Below are 6,789 nucleotides of genomic sequence, written 5' to 3'. Positions count from 1 at the left end.
TTACTATTTCATTTCTCATACTGTCCACTGAAATGACACAAGAAATGTAGAACTAGTTATACTGCTTTTGGCTTATGGAACAAAAATAAAGTCCACCATGTTCCATTTACGTGATTTTGCTGTCTTCAACAGTTTTCAGTTTTATTATATTATCAATTTATCGTGTTATCAGTGTTTGCTGTTTTCCAGACAAACATAAACAAAAATACTCTCAAAAGTGCACGCTTTGAGACATAATTTGTAAGTGTCAAATATCAGGGAAATGATCGGTAACCTTTTGGAAGTATTACTTGAAAAAAAATTATTGTTAATGAAGTAAAAGATCCACGCAGTGGACACCAAGTGATAAAGCTACTCCTTATGTTTCATATCTGGACTGCCATAAAAATGCGAAGGAACTGTTAATCAGTACTCAGGGAGAAGTTGTAGTCTAATTCACAATCGATTTATTGATCTTAAACATGACAAGACAACAAAATTATTAAAGAAACATCATACAAAAAATTTTTTATTTAACAAACGCCTTGTTAACCTGGGATCTATGGTGGACAAAGTGATCTGCTGGGGATCGACACACGACGCTAACCAGAACACTACTCGCTCTATCTCACTTCATACACATGAATCCAGGTTATGGCATCAAACTACACCACCACCAAGCATCTATATTCTACCATACAAAAGAAGGAAAAATATGGTTCGAATGAACAGGGTGCCATCTGGAAATGTCTCCTCACCGTTCACCAGAAAAAACGCGCTTTGTCGGCCCACCAACGCCGTGCTTTTACTGCAGTCGTTTAAGTCAGCACCCTGTTCCTGTGAACGCAGGTAAAGCTTACTGTATTTCCTTCCCTAGAGCATGCAAACAAGACCGTAAAATGCTGCCCACCATTTCATCATAGTGTATGAAGTCAAATCGCAGTAGATCGCATTCCCTACACCGAATCAGAAGTCAGAGTACCCAGCAATCTCTCACAACCTCCCCGTTCCTCTCAAATTTATTCATGAGGAGTGTCGCACTTTAAAAGGTTAGTGTGACACGTAACAGGATAAATTGTGACACAAAGAAATGAACATGAATCAACCTTTCTACACCATAAATCCCAGCACAGTGTTATACCCTGTCTTAACCACATTCAACCAGGGGTCATCCATACCCTCTCTGCTGCACGCCCACAAAATTAAATGAAAAATAAAGTGTGATGAGTATACCATCAGGTCATATTCTTGAAGACCCAGATTTAAATAACAATTATTAAACGGTTACAGGGCCATGCAGACATTTATCTACTCATTCATCCTGAAGTTGGGCTCAGAGAAGGTTATTCCCTAACTTGAATGTAATATTGTGGTCTTGAGGATTCTCTGCCCCTTGGAAAAATTACTACCCCTGCTCAATTATACACATTGCTACATTCATTCCTTGACAGAACATTGATTACACACGCTCTCACATTCATCCAAAAAGAAACTATTACTAGGTTAAATTTTACGAGTTATCTGTGCTTCTTATTTATCTAAAATGTGTAAATTTGTCCCTTAAATGTAAAGCTATAAGTATCAACACAACCAAACAACATATGAGTGTCATAAAACCAAGTGAAACTTTACACCAAATGCCAAAAAAATACAAGAGTCCATTAACAAAAACAAAACTTCATAGCAAAACATAGAGAAAACATGTAAATGTGTAAGATGCAAACAGTGAGGCACATATCAGATACGAAAAAATAAAAATAAATAAACGTACATAAGGTAACAATCAGAACAAAGCTTCCTACAGTTCCCTTCTCAAAGGTCGTTAGGGAGCGCAAAATAATTTTTATAAATTTTCAGTTTTCACACGAAAACACCGCACTACACATGTCAGACAACAGGTTGGATGTGGCAGCTATATGGGATGAGTTTGCCAAGGTGAGTTACAGCTTTTTTTTCTTGGCATGTGCAATACAGGCAGCCCCACCGTGTAGCGGGAACTTGTCTCTGGCAGCAATCATTGGCGTCTCATTTACTGACCGTCTTGGATGACGTGGTGGTCGGCAATGCGTGGCCGCTGTTGAAGACTTTCATGGGAAGACCTGTGCAGCATTTGGACACCAGGTTTGAGGTGAACACCTCCTGCCGTCGCCGTCGAGCGTGTATTCAGACATGTAATACCTTCATTCAGCGGACCTCAAGTGCGTCCTGTTGGCTCCGGTTTCGGGCTTCCACTCATTGGGAGGGTTCCTCAGGACCTTCTAGTAGCACTGGCAGTGAAAGTGCTCCGTTGTCGCCTGCGCCAGGCCCCTGTTGGCAGCTGGAGGCCTGAAGGGGCTCGCCATCTTTGGACCCTTATTCATGCAGCTGATGATGTCATGTCTACCAGCTGCCTGCGGGTCGAGCGTGTCTCCAGGCATGTAATACCTTCATTCAGCAGACCTCAAGTGCGTCCTGCTGGCTCCAGTTTCGGGCTTTCACTCATTGGGAGGGTCGCTCGGGACCTTGTAGTAGCACCGGCAGTGAAAGTGCTCCGTTGTCGCCTGCGCCAGGCCCCTGTTGACAGCTGGAGGCCTTATTCACGCAGCTGATGATGCCATGTCTACCAGCTGCCCGCCGGTCGAGCGTGTCTCGAGGCATGTAATACCTTCATTCAGCAGACCTCAAGTGCGTCCTGCTGGCACCGGTCTCGGGCTTCCACTCATTGGGAGTGTCCCTCGGGGCCTTGTAGTAGCACCGGCGGTGAAAGTGCTCTGTTGTCGCCCGGGCCAGGCCCCTGTTGACTGCTGGAGGCCAGAAGGGGCTCACCCGCTTTGGACCCTTATTCACGCAGCTGATGATGTCGTGTCTACCAGCTGCCCGCTGGTCGAGCATGTCTCCAGACACGTAATACCTTCATTCAGCGGACCTCAAGTGCATCCCGCAGGCTCCGGTCTCTGGTCTTCCGCTCATTGGTAGGGTCCCTCGGGACCTTGTAGTAGCACCAGCAGTGAAAGTGCTCCATTGTCGCCCGCGCCAGGCCCCTGTTGACAGCTGGAGGCCTTATCCACGCAGCCGATGATGTCATGTTTACCAGCTGTCCGCCGGTCGCTAAGTCGGCCGCCACCTGCAGCGTCTGCCATCCTCGCAGGACTGCCGTGTGGCCTTGACCGTCCAGCATGTCTGCCAGCCCTTCTGCCCAGTCCACTTCAGTGGATGTCGCCGCTCCGCAAGGTCAGCAACCTCTCCAAGACGCCTCACACATCCCCATCAACTCAGCCGCAAATAGTCTGCACAATCCTTCCAACAAGATTCAGTGCCGTGTTTTTACAAATGTGTGTACAACATAAATACAATGAATTATAATGAAAGATTCCTCCCAGAATAAAAGAATAAAAGGGTTGACAATGCCTAATATATAATCCTATTCTATTACATAAATAATTTGATATTATTACAGTGATAATTTTAAATGATTAAAGTTCTTTGTAATCTTAAGGGGTGGTGAGGTGTTGTACTGTATGATAGTGTAGTGTTAATTTCCCATAACCTTTCATGCACAAAAAATACTAAGCCGGCATACACTACGCATTCACTTCAGTCATACTGATTCCATCTAAGTATACTACTTATTCATGCTATCCAATTACTGCTAAAGATATACAAATTAGTATACTCCCGTTCTTGTGGACATTAAGGTGGCACTAACAGTGGTGTATGGCATGAATCTGGATGAGAACCGATGTCACCAATCTGCTTGCTGTTCTTTCCTAAAACAGTTGTGGCGAAATTATCCTTTTTTTTCTTTTGCTGAAACTGACACAAATTTTTCTCAGGTTGGTGTACAACATTTTCCGCTCCAGCTCCTGAAAGAACATAAAGCACAAGATATTAACGACAATTGACTACCAAGCTACACATCTTCCGTTCTTCTCTTTCTCACAAATTGATCTGTGCCTCACTCACTCTGCCTAAACGTACGAATGTGACTTGCACATTCCGTGCTCACGCCACATAGTACAAACTATCGCCCAAGATCAACCACTCAGGTGCTTGCGAACTTACTCGCAAAATTCCACACGAATATCATTGCACAACAGCGCGGAAACCACATGCGAAAACCACAAGCAAAAAAAAAATCACAGTGAACCACAACCGCATTAGACGCGTTAGCTCATCTGCGTAACCATACTCGAATAAAATATCCAATTCGCGAGAAACATCACACCAAAGGCGGCATCCACAGACAAAAACACACCACAAATACACTCCTGGAAATGGAAAAAAGAACACATTGACACCGGTGTGTCAGACCCACCATACTTGCTCCGGACACTGCGAGAGGGCTGTACAAGCAATGATCACACGCACGGCACAGCGGACACACCAGGAACCGCGGTGTTGGCCGTCGAATGGCGCTAGCTGCGCAGCATTTGTGCACCGCCGCCGTCAGTGTCAGCCAGTTTGCCGTGGCATACGGAGCTCCATCGCAGTCTTTAACACTGGTAGCATGCCGCGACAGCGTGGACGTGAACCGTATGTGCAGTTGACGGACTTTGAGCGAGGGCGTATAGTGGGCATGCGGGAGGCCGGGTGGACGTAGCGCCGAATTGCTCAACACGTGGGGCGTGAGGTCTCCACAGTACATCGATGTTGTCGCCAGTGGTCGGCGGAAGGTGCACGTGCCCGTCGACCTGGGACCGGACCGCAGCGACGCACGGATGCACGCCAAGACCGTAGGATCCTACGCAGTGCCGTAGGGGACCGCACCGCCACTTCCCAGCAAATTAGGGACACTGTTGCTCCTGGGGTATCGGCGAGGACCATTCGCAACCGTCTCCATGAAGCTGGGCTACGGTCCCGCACACCGTTAGGGCGTCTTCCGCTCACGCCCCAACATCGTGCAGCCCGCCTCCAGTGGTGTCGCGACAGGCATGAATGGAGGGACGAATGGAGACGTGTCGTCTTCAGCGATGAGAGTCGCTTCTGCCTTGGTGCCAATGATGGTCGTATGCGTGTTTGGCGCCGTGCAGGTGAGCGCCACAATCAGGACTGCATACGACCGAGGCACACAGGGCCAACACCCGGCATCATGGTGTGCGGAGCGATCTCCTACACTGGCCGTACACCACTGGTGATCGTCGAGGGGACACTGAATAGTGCACGGTACATCCAAACCGTCATCGAACCCATCGTTCTACCATTCCTAGACCGGCAAGGGAACTTGCTGTTCCAACAGGACAATGCACGTCCGCATGTATCCCGTGCCACCCAACGTGCTCTAGAAGGTGTAAGTCAACTACCCTGGCCAGCAAGATCTCCGGATCTGTCCCCCGTTGAGCATGTTTGGGACTGGATGAAGCGTCGTCTCACGCGGTCTGCACATCCAGCACGAACGCTGGTCCAACTGAGGCGCCAGGTGGAAATGGCATGGCAAGCCGTTCCACAGGACTACATCCAGCATCTCTACGATCGTCTCCATGGGAGAATAGCAGCCTGCATTGCTGCGAAAGGTGGATATACACTGTACTAGTGCCGACATTGTGCATGCTCTGTTGCCTGTGTCTATGTGCCTGTGGTTCTGTCAGTGTGATCATGTGATGTATCTGACCCCAGGAATGTGTCAATAAAGTTTCCCCTTCCTGGGACAATGAATTCACGGTGTTCTTATTTCAATTTCCAGGAGTGTACATCGCGCCACTGGCGATAACAATAAACAGCCCACAGCAAAGACACATTGCACTGGGCACTAGTCACAAACCACAGTGACGACACACAAGAAAGACTACACGTATTTAGCGTGGACATTACACGACCATCCTCCAAAATACCTCCAAGAATCTCGCAAACTAATCTCAACGACGCCCTCTCACGCAGAATACTATGAATTATATGCCGAATCGTTCAAGGGCGTGTACTGTGATGCATACACAGTGAACAGAAGAAATATGCTAGTAGCTGATCTCTAAGATGTTCCGAGAAGAATTCCATCGCCAATACTCGTGATCTTTTTGTACTCGAACATTGTTGTTACGACAGCTGATTCTGTCGTTCCGTGCAAACTGCAAAACTGCTAAGATAACATATTACTCACGCGAAATAGGACACAAATAAACGACGAAGTTTCCATCGTGTTATCGGCACACCTCTGCTCTCAACAACTCTAATTGATTCAGCTCTGGGATGACCAACTGTACATCTATAAACTTGCTACATGTTACGAAGAAATACTTGTATAGCCAACTCTTACACCTAGCAGTAATGGGAGAAGTTTCTATGCTAATGACCATGGTGTATCACAAAAATATCTAAAGAAATTATTGTTATCTTTAAAGTTATCATAACTAAACAAACTTATGCTACAATGCTTATGTTCGGATATCCCCGAGCATTAAACTATCTATGGCTTGTTCAGAATATGAAAATGACCATCGTATGTCCCCCTTTCTATTTTCTTCTCTACTCATTCCTCCTGCTGTAACTGCTGCTGTCGTGACCGCCAGCTTTATTCAATAAAGGGTTTAATGCGCGATATGTGTTGCACTCCTGCCGATCTTCCATATCTCAGGAACTCCAGCTCATATGCCTTCCCGTGCGCGACACGGCGTATCCGAAGCGGTCCATTACACACACTGAAGAACTTTTGGCACTGTCCCTTCTGTTTGCTTGAGAGCCTAAACGATTTGACGAGAACCTTCTGTCCAACGTGAAATTCGCGGACCCGAGCCTTCTTATCTTCTCGCTCCTTCCTTCTCCTTCCAGCTTCCCAAATCCTTTCCAGAGCCATCCCGATTATCTCTTGGTGCGGAATCTGTTTCCGCCGGGAAATTCCAC

The 6,789-nt window shown here is 46.8% G+C and overlaps 1 long non-coding RNA gene across 1 annotated transcript in view; it reads right to left on the bottom strand.

Moving 5' to 3' along the window:
* Nucleotides 1–1,064: 1,064 nt before the first annotated feature.
* The window catches only part of LOC124556694, an 88,364-nt gene continuing 82,639 nt past the window's right edge, over nucleotides 1,065–6,789 (bottom strand). The window contains exon 5 of the long non-coding RNA XR_006968661.1: nucleotides 1,065–3,821. This is a non-coding gene — a long non-coding RNA (uncharacterized LOC124556694). The remainder of the gene's footprint in view (nucleotides 3,822–6,789) is intronic.

The sequence above is a fragment of the Schistocerca americana genome, chromosome X (assembly GCF_021461395.2).
Source record: "Schistocerca americana isolate TAMUIC-IGC-003095 chromosome X, iqSchAmer2.1, whole genome shotgun sequence".
NCBI lineage: Eukaryota > Metazoa > Arthropoda > Insecta > Orthoptera > Acrididae > Schistocerca > Schistocerca americana.
Note: the sequence above shows the minus strand (reverse complement) of the source record. Positions and strands in the feature narration are given on the sequence as shown.